Source organism: Oncorhynchus gorbuscha, linkage group LG09 (genome assembly GCF_021184085.1).
Source record: "Oncorhynchus gorbuscha isolate QuinsamMale2020 ecotype Even-year linkage group LG09, OgorEven_v1.0, whole genome shotgun sequence".
NCBI lineage: Eukaryota > Metazoa > Chordata > Actinopteri > Salmoniformes > Salmonidae > Oncorhynchus > Oncorhynchus gorbuscha.
Genome location: NC_060181.1, coordinates 27491612 through 27506398, shown reverse-complemented (window position 1 = coordinate 27506398; position 14787 = coordinate 27491612).

Here is a 14787-nt window from a genome sequence, read left to right as displayed (position 1 = left end):
CTGTTCCCCCTATCTCTCTCTCTCTGTTCCCCTTATCTCTCTTTGTTTCCCCTTCTCTCTCTCTCCCCCTGTTCCCCTTATCTGTCTCTCTCTGTTCCCCTTATCTCTCTCTGTTCCCCCTCTCTCTCTCTCTCTCTCTCTCTCTCTGTTTCCCCTTCTCTTTCGCTCTCTCTGTTCCCCTTATCTCTCTCTCTCTCTCTGTTCTCCCTTCTCTCTCTCTCTGTTCCCCTTATCTCATTCTCTCTCTGTTCCCCTAATCTCTCTCTCTGTTCCCCTTCTCTCTCTCTCTCTCTCTCTCTGTTCCCCTTATCCCATTCTCTCTCTAATCTATCTCTCTGTTCCCCTTATCTCTCTCTGTACCCCTTATCTCTCTCTGTTCCCCTTATCTCGCTCTCTCTCTGTTCCCCCTTCTCTCTCTCACTCTCTCTCTCTGTTCCCCTTATCTCGCTCTCTCTCTGTTCCCCTTATCTCGCTCTCTCTCTGTTCCCCTTATCTCTCTCTCTCTGTTCCCCCTCTCTCTCTCTCTCTGTTCCCCTTATCTCACTCGCTCTCTCCGATCCCCTTATCTCTGTCTCTCTCTCTGTTCCCAAATCTCTCTCTGTTCCCAATTCTCTCTCTCTCTCTCTCTCTCTCTCTCTCTCTCTCTCTCTCTCTCTCTCTCTCTCTCTCTCTCTCTCTCTCTCTCTCTCTCTCTCTCTCTCTCTCTCTGTGATCCCGTTAACTCTCTCTGTTCCCCTTATCTCGCTCTCTCTCTGTTCCCCCTTCTCTCTCTCACTCTCTCTCTCTCTGTTCCCCTTATCTCGCTCTCTCTCTGTTCCCCTTATCTCTCTCTCTCTCTGTTCCCCATATCTCTCTCTCTCTCTCTGTTCTCTCTCTCTCTCTCTCTCTCTCTCTCTCTCTCTCTCTCTCTCTCTCTCTCTCTCTCTCTCTCTCTCTCTCTCTCTCTCTCTCTCTCTCTCTCTCTCTCTGTTCCCCTTATCTCGCTCTCTCTCTGTTCCCCTTATCTCTCTCTCTCTCTGTTCCCCCTCTCTCTCTCTCTGTTCCCCCTTCTCTCTCTCACTCTCTCTCTCTGTTCCCCTTATCTCGCTCTCTCTCTGTTCCCCTTATCCCATTCTCTCTCTGTTCCCCTAATCTCTCTCTCTGTTCCCCTTATATCTCTCTGTTCCCCTTATCTCTCTCTGTTCCCCTTATCTCGCTCTCTCTCTGTTCCCCCTTCTCTCTCTCACTCTCTCTCTGTTCCCCTTATCTCGCTCTCTCTCTGTTCCCTTATCTCTCTCTTCTCTGTTCTCCCTCTCTCTCTCTCTCTGTTCCCTCTCTCTCTCTCTCTCTCTCTCTCTCTCTCTCTCTCTCTCTCTCTCTCTCTCTCTCTCTCTCTCTCTCTCTCTCTCTCTCTCTCTCTCTCTCCTTGTTCCCCCTTCTCTCGCTCTCTCTGTTCCCCCTTCTCTGTCTCTCTCTCTCTCTTCCCCTGATCTCTCTCTCTCTCTGTTCCCCTTATCTCTCTCTCTGTTCCCCCTCTCTCTCTCTTTGTTCCCCCTCTCTCTCTCTCTCTCTCTCTCTCTCTCTCTCTGTTCCCTTATCTCTCTCTCTCCCTGTCCCCCTCTCTCTCTCTCTCTGTTCCCCTTATCTCACTCTCTCTCTCGGATCCCCTTATCTCTGTCTCTCTCTCTGATCCCAAATCTCTCTCTGTTCCACTTATATCGCTCTCTCTCTGTTCCCCCTTCTCTCTCTCTCTCTGTTCCCCCTGTCTCTCTCTCTGTGTTCCCCTTATCTCTCTCTCTCTCTGTTCCCCCTTCTCTCTCTCTCTCTGTTCCCAAATCTCTCTCTGTTCCACTTATCTCGCTCTCTCTCTGTTCCCCCTTCTCTCTCTCTCTCTGTTCCCCCCCGAGGTGAGTAAGACATTTAAACGTGTTAACCCTCGCAAGGCTGCAGGCCCAGACGGCATCCCCAGCCGCGCCCTCAGAGCATGCGCAGACCAGCTGGCCGGTGTGTTTACGGACATATTCAATCAATCCCTATACCAGTCTGCTGTTCCCACATGCTTCAAGAGGGCCACCATTGTTCCTGTTCCCAAGAAAGGTAAGGTAACTGAGCTAAACGACTACCGCCCCCGTAGCACTCACTTCCGTCATCATGAAGTGCTTTGAGAGACTAGTCAAGGACCATATCACCTCCACCCTACCTGACACCCTAGACCCACTCCAATTTGCTCCAACACGGTCCTATGTTACTCAGTTAGTAGAATATGGTCCTCTGTAGATCAGTCAGTAGAACATGGTCCTCTGTAACTCAGTTATTTAAACATGGTCCTCTGTAACTCAGTTAGTAGAGCATGGTCCCCTGTAACTCAGTTAGTAGAACATGGTCCTCTGTAACTCAGTTAGTAGAACATGGTCCTCTGTAGATCAGTTAGTATAACATGGTCCTCTGTAAATCAGTTAGTAGAACATGGTCCTCTGTTACTCAGTTAGTAGAACATGGTCCTCTGTAACTCAGTTAGTAGAGCATGGTCCCCTGTAACTCAGTTAGTAGAACATGGTCCTCTGTAACTCAGTTAGTAGAACATGGTCCTCTGTAGATCAGTTAGTAGAACATGGTCCTCTGTAATTCAGTTAGTAGAACATGGTCCTCTGTTACTCAGTCAGTAGAACATGGTCCTCTGTAGATCACTTAGTAGAACATGGTCCTCTGTAACTCAGTTAGTAGAACATGGTCCTCTGTTACTCAGTTAGTAGAACATGGTCCTCTGTAGATCAGTTAGTAGAACATGGTCCCCTGTAACTCAGTTAGTAGACCATGGTCCTCTGTTGCTCAGTTATTTAAACATGGTCCCCTGTAACTCATTTAGTAGAACATGGTCCTCTGTAACTCAGTTAGTAGAACATGGTCCTCTGTAACTCAGTTAGTAGAACATGGTCCTCTGTAGATCAGTTAGTATAACATGGTCCTCTGTAAATCAGTTAGTAGAACATGGTCCTCTGTAACTCAGTTAGTAGAACATGGTCCTCTGTAGATCAGTTAGTAGAACATGGTCCTCTGTAACTCAGTTAGTAGAGCATGGTCCCCTGTAACTCAGTTAGTAGAACATGGTCCTCTGTAACTCAGTGAGTAGAACATGGTCCTCTGTTACTCAGTCAGTAGAACATGGTCCTCTGTAGATCACTTAGTAGAACATGGTCCTCTGTAACTCAGTTAGTAGAACATGGTCCTCTGTAGATCAGTTAGTAGAACATGGTCCTCTGTAACTCAGTTAGTAGAGCATGGTCCCCTGTAACTCAGTTAGTAGAACATGGTCCTCTGTAACTCAGTGAGTAGAACATGGTCCTCTGTTACTCAGTCAGTAGAACATGGTCCTCTGTAGATCACTTAGTAGAACATGGTCCTATGTAACTCAGTTAGTAGAACATGGTCCTCTGTTACTCAGTTAGTAGAACATGGTCCTCTGTAGATCAGTTAGTAGAACATGGTCCCCTGTAACTCAGTTAGTAGACCATGGTCCTCTGTAGCTCAGTTATTTAAACATGGTCCCCTGTAACACATTTAGTAGAACATGGTCCTCTGTAACTCAGTTAGTAGAACATGGTCCTCTGTAGATCCGTTAGTAGAACATGGTCCTCTGTAGTTCAGTTAGTAGAACATGGTCCTCTGTAACTCAGTTAGTAGAACATGGTCCTCTGTTATTCAGTTAGTAGAACATGGTCCTCTGTAGATCAGTTAGTAGAACATGGTCCTCTGTCGCTCAGTTATTTAAACATGGTCCTCTGTAACTCAGTTAGTAGAGCATGGTCCTCTGTAACTCAGTTAGTAGAACATGGTCCTCTGTAACTCAGTTAGTAGAACATGGTCCTCTGTAACTCAGTTAGTAGAACATGGTCCTCTGTAGATCAGTTAGTATAACATGGTCCTCTGTAAATCAGTTAGTAGAACATGGTCCTCTGTAACTCAGTTAGTAGAACATGGTCCTCTGTAGATCAGTTAGTAGAACATGGTCCTCTGTAACTCAGTTAGTAGAGCATGGTCCCCTGTAACTCAGTTAGTAGAACATGGTCCTCTGTAACTCAGTTAGTAGAACATGGTCCTCTGTTACTCAGTCAGTAGAACATGGTCCTCTGTAGATCACTTAGTAGAACATGGTCCTATGTAACTCAGTTAGTAGAACATGGTCCCCTGTAACTCAGTTAGTAGACCATGGTCCTCTGTAGCTCAGTTATTTAAACATGGTCCCCTGTAACTCATTTAGTAGAACATGGTCCTCTGTAACTCAGTTAGTAGAACATGGTCCTCTGTAGATCCGTTAGTAGAACATGGTCCCCTGTAACTCAGTTAGTAGAACATGGTCATCTGTAGTTCAGTTAGTAGAACATGGTCCTCTGTAACCTGGTTAGTAGAACATGGTCCCCTGTAACTCATTTAGTAGAACATGGTCCTCTGTAACACAGTTAGTAGAACATGGTCCCCTGTAACTCAGTTAGTAGAACATGGTCCTCTGTAACTCAGTTAGTAGAACATGGTCCTCTGTAGATCAGTTAGTAGAACATGGTCTCCTGTAACTCAGTTAGTAGAACATGGTCCTCTGTAGTTCAGTTAGTAGAACATGGTCCTCTGTAACTCAGTTAGTAGAGCATGGTCCTCTGTAACTCAGTTAGTAGAACATGGTCCTCTGTAACTCAGTTAGTAGAACATGGTCCTCTGTAACTCAGTTAGTAGAACATGGTCCTCTGTAGATCAGTTAGTATAACATGGTCCTCTGTAAATCAGTTAGTAGAACATGGTCCTCTGTAACTCAGTTAGTAGAGCATGGTCCCCTGTAACTCAGTTAGTAGAACATGGTCCTCTGTAACTCAGTTAGTAGAACATGGTCCTCTGTTACTCAGTCAGTAGAACATGGTCCTCTGTAGATCACTTAGTAGAACATGGTCCTATGTAACTCAGTTAGTAGAACATGGTCCCCTGTAACTCAGTTAGTAGACCATGGTCCTCTGTAGCTCAGTTATTTAAACATGGTCCCCTGTAACTCATTTAGTAGAACATGGTCCTCTGTAACTCAGTTAGTAGAACATGGTCCTCTGTAGATCCGTTAGTAGAACATGGTCCCCTGTAACTCAGTTAGTAGAACATGGTCATCTGTAGTTCAGTTAGTAGAACATGGTCCTCTGTAACCTGGTTAGTAGAACATGGTCCCCTGTAACTCATTTAGTAGAACATGGTCCTCTGTAACACAGTTAGTAGAACATGGTCCCCTGTAACTCAGTTAGTAGAACATGGTCCTCTGTAACTCAGTTAGTAGAACATGGTCCTCTGTAGATCAGTTAGTAGAACATGGTCTCCTGTAACTCAGTTAGTAGAACATGGTCCTCTGTAGTTCAGTTAGTAGAACATGGTCCTCTGTAACTCAGTTAGTAGAACATGGTCCCCTGTAACTCATTTAGTAGAACATGGTCCTCTGTAACTCAGTTAGTAGAACATGGTCCCCTGTAACTCAGTTAGTAGAACATGGTCCTCTGTAACTCAGTTAGTAGAACATGGTCCTCTGTAGATCAGTTAGTAGAACATGGTCCTCTGTAACTAGGTTAGTAGAACATGGTCCTCTGTAGATCAGTTAGTAGAACATGGTCCCCTGTAACTCAGTTAGTAGAACATGGTCCTCTGTAACTCAGTTAGTAGAACATGGTCCTCTGTACCTAGGTTAGTAGAACATGGTCCTCTGTAGTTCAGTTAGTAGAACATGGTCCTCTGTCACTCAGTTAGTAGAACATGGTCCCCTGTAACTCAGTTAGTAGAGCATGGTCCCCTGTAACTCAGTTAGTAGAACATGGTCCCCTGTAACTCAGTTAGTAGAACATGGTCCTCTGTTACTCAGTTAGTAGAACATGGTCGTCTGTAGTTCAGTTAGTAGAACATGGTCCTCTGTCACTCAGTTAGTAGAACATGGTCCCCTGTAACTCAGTTAGTAGAGCATGGTCCCCTGTAACTCAGTTAGAAAAACATGGTCCTCTGTAACTCATTTAGTAGAACATGTTCCTCTGTAGATCAGTTAGTAGAACATGGTCCCCTGTAACTCAGTTAGTAGAACATGGTCATCTGTAGTTCAGTTAGTAGAACATGGTCCTCTGTAACTCAGTTAGTAGAACATGGTCCCCTGTAACTCATTTAGTAGAACATGGTCCTCTGTAACTCAGTTAGTAGAACATGGTCCCCTGTAACTCAGTTAGTAGAACATGGTCCTCTGTAACTCAGTTAGTAGAACATGGTCCTCTGTAGATCAGTTAGTAGAACATGGTCCCCTGTAACTCAGTTAGTAGAACATGGTCCTCTGTAGTTCAGTTAGTAGAACATGGTCCTCTGTAACTCAGTTAGTAGAACATGGTCCCCTGTAACTCATTTAGTAGAACATGGTCCTCTGTAACTCAGTTAGTAGAACATGGTCCTCTGTAGATCAGTTAGTAGAACATGGTCCTCTGTTACTAGGTTAGTAGAACATGGTCCTCTGTAGTTCAGTTAGTAGAACATGGTCCTCTGTCACTCAGTTAGTAGAACATGGTCCCCTGTAACTCAGTTAGTAGAGCATGGTCCCCTGTAACTCAGTTAGTAGAACATGGTCCCCTGTAACTCAGTTAGTAGAACATGGTCCCCTGTAACTCATTTAGTAGAACATGGTCCTCTGTAACTCACTTAGTAGAACATGGTCCTCTGTCGATCAGTTAGTAAAACATGGTCCTCTGTAACTCAGTTAGTAGAACATGGTCCTCTGTAACTCAGTTAGTAGAACATGGTCCTCTGTAACTCAGTTATTAGAACATGGTCCTCTGTAGATCAGTTAGTAGAACATGGTCCTCTGTAACTAGGTTAGTCGAACATGGTCCTCTGTAGATCAGTTAGTAGAACATGGTCGCCTGTAACTCAGTTAGTAGAACATGGTCCTCTGTAGATCAGTTAGTAGAACATGGTCCTCTGTAGATCAGTTAGTAGAACATGGTCCTCTGTAACTCAGTTAGTAGAACATGGTCATCTGTAACTCAGTTAGTAGAACATGGTCCTCTGTAGATCACTTAGTAGAACATGGTCCCCTGTAACTCAGTTAGTAGAACATGGTCCTCTGTAACTCAGTTAGTAGAACATGGTGTTCTGTAGATCAGTTAGTAGAACATGGTCCTCTGTAACTCAGTTAGTAGAACATGGTCCTCTGTAACTCAGTTAGTAGAACATGGTCCCCTGTAACTCAGTTAGTAGAACATGGTCCTCTGTAGTTCAGTTAGTAGAACATGGTCCTCTGTAGTTCAGTTAGTAGAACATGGTCCCCTGTAACTCATTTAGTAGAACATGGTCCTCTGTAGATCACTTAGTAGAACATGGTCCCCTGTAACTCAGTTAGTAGAACATGGTCCTCTGTAACTCAGTTAGTAGAACATGGTCCTCTGTAGATCAGTTAGTAGAACATGGTCCTCTGTAACTCAGTTAGTAGAACATGGTCCTCTGTAGTTCAGTTAGTAGAACATGGTCCTCTGTTACTCAGTTAGTAGAACATGGTCGTCTGTAGTTCAGTTAGTAGAACATGGTCCTCTGTCACTCAGTTAGTAGAACATGGTCCCCTGTAACTCAGTTAGTAGAGCATGGTCCCCTGTAACTCAGTTAGTAAAACATGGTCCTCTGTAACTCAGTTAGTAGAACATGTTCCTCTGTAGATCAGTTAGTAGAACATGGTCCCCTGTAACTCAGTTAGTAGAACATGGTCATCTGTAGTTCAGTTAGTAGAACATGGTTCTCTGTAACTCAGTTAGTAGAACATGGTCCCCTGTAACTCATTTAGTAGAACATGGTCCTCTGTAACTCAGTTAGTAGAACATGGTCCCCTGTAACTCAGTTAGTAGAACATGGTCCTCTGTAACTCAGTTAGTAGAACATGGTCCTCTGTAGATCAGTTAGTAGAACATGGTCCCCTGTAACTCAGTTAGTAGAACATGGTCCTCTGTATTTCAGTTAGTAGAACATGGTCCTCTGTAACTCAGTTAGTAGAACATGGTCCCCTGTAACTCATTTAGTAGAACATGGTCCTCTGTAGATCAGTTAGTAGAACATGGTCCTCTGTTACTAGGTTAGTAGAACATGGTCCTCTGTAGTTCAGTTAGTAGAACATGGTCCTCTGTCACTCAGTTAGTAGAACATGGTCCCCTGTAACTCAGTTAGTAGAGCATGGTCCCCTGTAACTCAGTTAGTAGAACATGGTCCCCTGTAACTCAGTTAGTAGAACATGGTCCTCTGTAACTCATTTAGTAGAACATGGTCCTCTGTAACTCACTTAGTAGAACATGGTCCTCTGTCGATCAGTTAGTAAAACATGGTCCTCTGTAACTCAGTTAGTAGAACATGGTCCTCTGTAACTCAGTTAGTAGAACATGGTCCTCTGTAACTCAGTTATTAGAACATGGTCCTCTGTAGATCAGTTAGTAGAACATGGTCCTCTGTAACTAGGTTAGTAGAATATGGTCCTCTGTAGATCAGTTAGTAGAACATGGTCGCCTGTAACTCAGTTAGTAGAACATGGTCCTCTGTAACTCAGTTAGTAGAACATGGTCCTCTGTAGATCAGTTAGTAGAACATGGTCCTCTGTAACTCAGTTAGTAGAACATGGTCCTCTGTAACTCAGTTAGTAGAACATGGTCCACTGTAACTCAGTTAGTAGAACATGGTCCTCTGTAACTCAGTTAGTAGAACATGGTCATCTGTAGATCAGTTAGTAGAACATGGTCCTCTGTAACTCAGTTAGTAGAACATGGTCCTCTGTAGATCAGTTAGTAGAACATGATCCTCTGTAGATCAGTTAGTAGAGCATGGTCCTCTGTAGATCAGTTAGTAGAACATGGTCCACTGTAGATCAGTTAGTAGAGCATGGTCCTCTGTAGATCAGTTAGTAGAGCATGGTCCTCTGTAGCTCAGTTATTTAAACATGGTCCTCTGTAGCTCAGTTAGTAGACCATGGCGCTTGTAACGCCTGGATAGTGGCATATATTCCGGAGACCAAACATACATAAAACATTTATGCACACATGTCTGTATGTCACATCCTGACCTTAGTTTCTTTGTCATGTTTCTTGTTTAAGTTGGTCAGCTCGTGAGTTGGGGTGGGCATTCTATGTGTTCTTCTAGTTTTGGTTTTCTATGTGCTTGGCCTGGTATGATTCTCAATCGGAGGCAGCTGTCAATCTTTGTCTCTGATTGAGAACCATACTTAGGTAGCCTGTTTTTCCCACTTGATTTGTGGGTAGTTGTTTTCTGTTTGTGTGTTTGCACCTTACAGGACTGTTTCATTCACCCTCTTTGTTGTTTTGTTCTTCAGTGTTCAGTTGATTTATTAAATATTAACATGGACACGTAGAACGCTGCGCATTGGTCCGATCTTGACTACTCTTCCTCAGATGACGAGGAGAACCGTTACACTGTAAGTCGCTTTGGATAAAAGTGTCAGCTGAATTTGCATATACAGTTCGGAAAGTATTCAGACATATTCTAAAATTGATGAAATACAAATTTCCCCCATAATGACAAACTGAGAGAAAAAATGTTTTTAAACGTTTAAAAAAATAATCAAATGAAATGCCTTATTTACATAAGTACTCAGATCCTTAACTATGACACTCAAAATGGAGCTCAGTTGCATCCTGTTTCTATTGATCATCCTTGAGCTGTTTCTACAACTTTATTGGAGTACACCTGTGGTAAATCCAATTGATTGGACAGGATTTGGACAGGCACACACTTGTCCATATAAGTTCCTATCGTTGACAGTGCATGTCAGAGCAAAAACCAAGTGATGATGTCGAAGGAATTGTCCGTATAGCTCAGAGACAGGATTGTGTCGAGGCACAGAACTGGGGAAGGGTACCAAAAAATGTCTGCAGCATTGAAGGTCTCCAAGAACACAGTGGTCTCCCTCATTCCTAAATCGAAGCAGTTTGGAAACACCAAGACTCTTCCTAGAGCTGGCCAAATGGAGAAAATGGGGTGAGAAGAGCATTGGTCAGGGGGGTGACGAAGAACCTGATGGTCACTCTGACAGAGCTCCAGAGTTAATCTGTGAAGATGGGAGAACCTTCCAGAAGGACAACCATCTCACCAGCACTCCAACAATCAGGCCTTTATGGTAAAGTGGCCAGACAGAATCCACTCCTCAGTAAAAGGCAAAGAATTCTCAGACCATGAGAAACAAGATTCTCTGGTCTGATGAAACCAAGATTGAACTCTTTGGCCTGAATGCCAAATGTCACATCTGGAAGAAACCTGGCACCATCCCTAAGGTGAAGCATTGTGGTGGCAGCATCATGCTGTGGGGATGTTTTTCTGCAGCAGGGACTGAGACACTAGTCAGGATCGAGGGAAAGAGAGATCCTTGATGAAAACGTGATGCACAGCGCTCAGGACCTCAGACTGGGGGCGAAGGTTCACCTTCTAACAGGACAATAACCTTAAGCACACAGCCAAGACACTGCAGGAGTGGCTTCGGGACAAGTCTCTGAATGTCCTTGAGAGGCACAGCCAGAGTCTGGACTTGAATCCGATCGAACATCTCTGGAGAGACCTGAAAATAGCTGTGCAGCTACGCTCCCCATCCAACCTGACAGAGCTTGAGAGGATCTGCAGGGAAGAATGGGAGAAACTCCCCAAATACAGGTGTGCCAAGTTTGTAGCATTATATCCAAGAAGACTTGAAAAAGGGAAGGGGTCTGAAGACTCCAAAAGCTCTGTATTTCTAAACAGTGTTTGTATTATGTTAGGTAATTATATTAACCGATGTGCAGATACAAAGAAGCATATGGAGGCTGGGAATCGACTGAGACTGAACTCAATCGATGCAATTTCTGTAACCACATCTATTACACATTATAATAAAACACGCTGTATCATGTTTTGTCCTTTTACAGTTACATTTAACATTTAAGTGTTTCTTTACAGAAGCAATGCTGGACAGTGTAAAATGTGTTTTTATACTGTTTGTGGAAATACTGTGAACATGAAAACATGAATATTGCCTCTGATCTCAGAAGTGTTTGAGCTTGTTCTTACCTGACAGTCTATGACAGACCCCAGCCATGTCTGTCGAGACCTCTCCTCTCCTCTCCTCTCCTCTCCTCTCCTCTCCTCTCCTCTCCTCTCCTCTCCTCTCCTCTCCTCTCCTCTCCTCTCCTCTCCTCTCCCACTGCTTTATTTGATCTGAGAGAAGCACATTCTCCTCAACAGTCAGCATCTGTATCCATCTGTACTCCTCTTTGATCAAAAATGGATTAAAATATGACCTTTTAATACTCTTTTTTTTCTTCCTCCTCTGCGCACCAGTAAACACGAAATGCAAGGTGAATGTTCCCACAAATCCCACAGAGTGTAAGAAGATAAACATAATCTATTGTGTTTGCGATTTAAATGATCTTATAAAGTTTCTATATTAGATACACTTATTGCATTATGGATGGGGGGGTCCTTCCAGAAGTGCTCATTATGTTTCTCAAGGGCTTCATCTAACGTTGAATTATAAAACATAATCACAAAATCAGTTTTTAACACTGTATGCTTTTAGGGAATTACAGTGTACGCATTTAAACTGTGAGGTGGTCTTTAATTTCATCCAAACATAGAAGTGATTTGTTTTGATGTTGAGTTTCACAGTAAATTCATTTAACAACACACAAACTGTAATTTGAATGTTCTTCTCTTCTGGGACAAGAATGGGAACAAAACTAGTAAACTATGTGTATACTACAACTCCACTCACATGGTAATCAGAATTATATTTGTTGTTTATGATGTGTGATATCGTGATAAACGGTTTAGGAAGGTTTCATTAAAAACCTCTTCGATGTATTCAGCTAATAAATCAATCTGTGGACACGGTAGATCGAAATGGCTTGCATTGAACGGTAGCCCCAATTATCACGGACACAGGAGTATGTCTCTTCTGCCTGTATTAATCAGGATATGAAATCTGACACCACTTGAAGCTGGGATGTCCCTCTTACCATTTCATTCGCTCTTCCGAATGTCCATCAACTCCTGGCTGAACCCTGCGTCACAGCCACTAAGATCGCATATGCCAGGAATCCATATGCCAGGAGTCCTTCCATGGCCTGTATACACATCAATCATGTCACCCATTGAGCATGTTTGGGATGCTCAGGATAGACATGTTCAACAGCGTGTTCCATTTCCTGCCAATATCCATTAACTTCACACAGCCATTGAAGAGGAGTGGGACATCATTTCACATGTCTCAATCAAGAGCCTGATCAACTCAATGCAATGGAGATGTGTGTCACGCCCTGGCCTTAGTTATCTTTGTTTTCTTTATTATTTTGGTTAGGTCAGGGTGTGACATGGGGGATTTATGTGTTTTGTCTGGTCTAGGGGTTTTGTATGTTTATGGGGTGTTTTTCTAGTCTACGTGTTTATGGATGTCTATGGTTGCCTAGATTGGTTCTCAATTAGAGGCAGGTGTTTATCGTTGTCTCTGATTGGGAACCATATTTAGGCAGCCATGTTCTTTGGGTATTTTGTGGGTGATTGTCTTCTGTCTTTGTGTCATTGCACCAGATAGGACTGTTTCGGTTTTCGCATTTGTTGTTTTGTATTTTGTAGTGTTCTCGTGTATGGTCTTGATTAAACATGTTGAACTCTAACCACACTGCATTTTGGTCCTCCTCTCCTTCAGCGGAAGAAAACCATTATAATGTGTGAGGAAAATGGTGGTCACACCAGAACTGACTGGTTTTCAGATCCACGCTCCTACTTTTCTTTAAGGTATCTGTGACCAACAGATGCATAACTGTATTCCCAGTCCTGTGAAATCCATAGATCAGGGCCTGATTTCCTTATTAGAACTGTAACTTAAAATTGTTGCGTTTACATTTTTGTTCCATATATTTTTTACCAGAAAGGTGATATTGTAACCTTTCTTGGAGTATGCAGCATTACTAGTTATTGTTTATGACCCATTCATGATAAATAATTACTTTTGGGGATTACACAGATTACATTTAGCTACAACGGGCAATCTGTAGTAACTACATACAATTATCGATTTATAAATGAATTCATTGATTCTTGAGGAATATAACTTTCTCCGTTTAGTAAACTTTTCGTACCTCAAATATAATCTTGTTTTACTCCAATGTTTTATGTAAAGAAACATTGGATACCATCAAAACATGGTTAAACCTATAGTTTTGATACCATGGACCATCAGTCCTTGCATCCATAGCTCTGTCAATGAATTTGAGAGTGGTTCCATTTCTCCAGCTCCATCCCTCAGATGTTAACCAAACAGTGATGGGATGGGCACTTTGTTATTGTTTCAACTGCTGATTGCCGCTTTAAGCCTAAAATAATTCATTTAAAAAATGTTACCCAGTAAATAAGTACAACTAAGATAAACATACAGCGTTCTGTTTGGACCGATCTAGAATATGGAAATAATCTCTATCTCCTTCTAAGTCTATCCTTTCCTCCCTTTCCCTACCTCCTCCCTCCTCCCTCCTTCTCAGGTCAACAATAAAACGATCCGAGCTACAGATTGACTTATCTACCTGAATCCAATTTTCATGTTCACTGACTGCAGTGAGCACCTCCACTCCTCACTGGATGAATTACGCAGCGTTCTGTATCAGCTCTTGATAAACAGATGGAACATTGCAGCCAGACATTGCAGCCGTTATGAATAAATGAGTGTAGGATACCAAAAATACACATTTCAGAGGGGAAGGTTTTTATTTAGAAACAGGAACCATAATCTGGTGTGTATTTTGTTATGCATCCCGATTCTCCAAATTTTTATCAAGTGTGCACTTGTGCTTACACTCTCCATCATGGATTTAAAGACATCCTCCAGCAACGTTTTAACTTTTCAATTTGAAAGTGAAATCCTAGGTATAAATACAGTAAAGTACACACTAAAGGGTAAAACATAACTGGAAAGTTGAAGGAGTCGGTCATTCTAGGTGTTGGTCTGATGGGAATCTGCTTGAGCGACAATAGAGGACAAAAGAGAAAAGGTCCACCTTACAACTTGTGCTATGTCATGACTGACTTGGACCACCTATTGAGGCATTTGTTAAGGAAATCAGGTGGTAAACGAGGTGAAAAAGAGACCGGAGTGTCACTTCAGATGCATTGGCTTGGTGTAAGCATTGGCTGGAGGGAGTTTCTACTATGTTTTCATTCATGACGGCACAATCAAAGTGCACTGCAGAAAAGAGAAAGGATTATTTAGAGTTATTTTGCTTACGTAGACAATTATCCTTTAAAATCTTCAACTCTCTGTTTTTCCTCGTTTTATTTTATTTGGGTTACACTTCATCAAAATCTTCTGGGTTTACAGTGGGGTTTGATCTGATTCAGTACATTTGTTTTGCATACTTTTTGGGGGAGTTTGGTGGAGATTACATCCTTCTCTTCCCCTCCCTCCCTCCCTCCCTCCCTTCCCTCCCTCCCTCCCTCCCTCCAATAGGACATTGTAATGTCGTTAGCAGGAGAAGACATTAGAGAGACGAGGGAGATGAAGGGACTTGGCAGAGGGATAGAGGGATGAGGGAAACAGCAGGGCCTCTGGAAGTCTGGGTAATGCGGTTTATAAACCTCTGATTGATGAGGTGATTTGAAACAGGTGATAAGTAATTTAGAGTTTAATTTGGTGTGAGTTGTTTTCTGTAGTTTTCTGGGAGAAGAGTTTTAAATTCCTCCTGAACTTCCTTTTTATAGCCGAATCTTGTTTTTGATTGAGGCTCAGTAGAAAATGCTTTTAGTTCATTC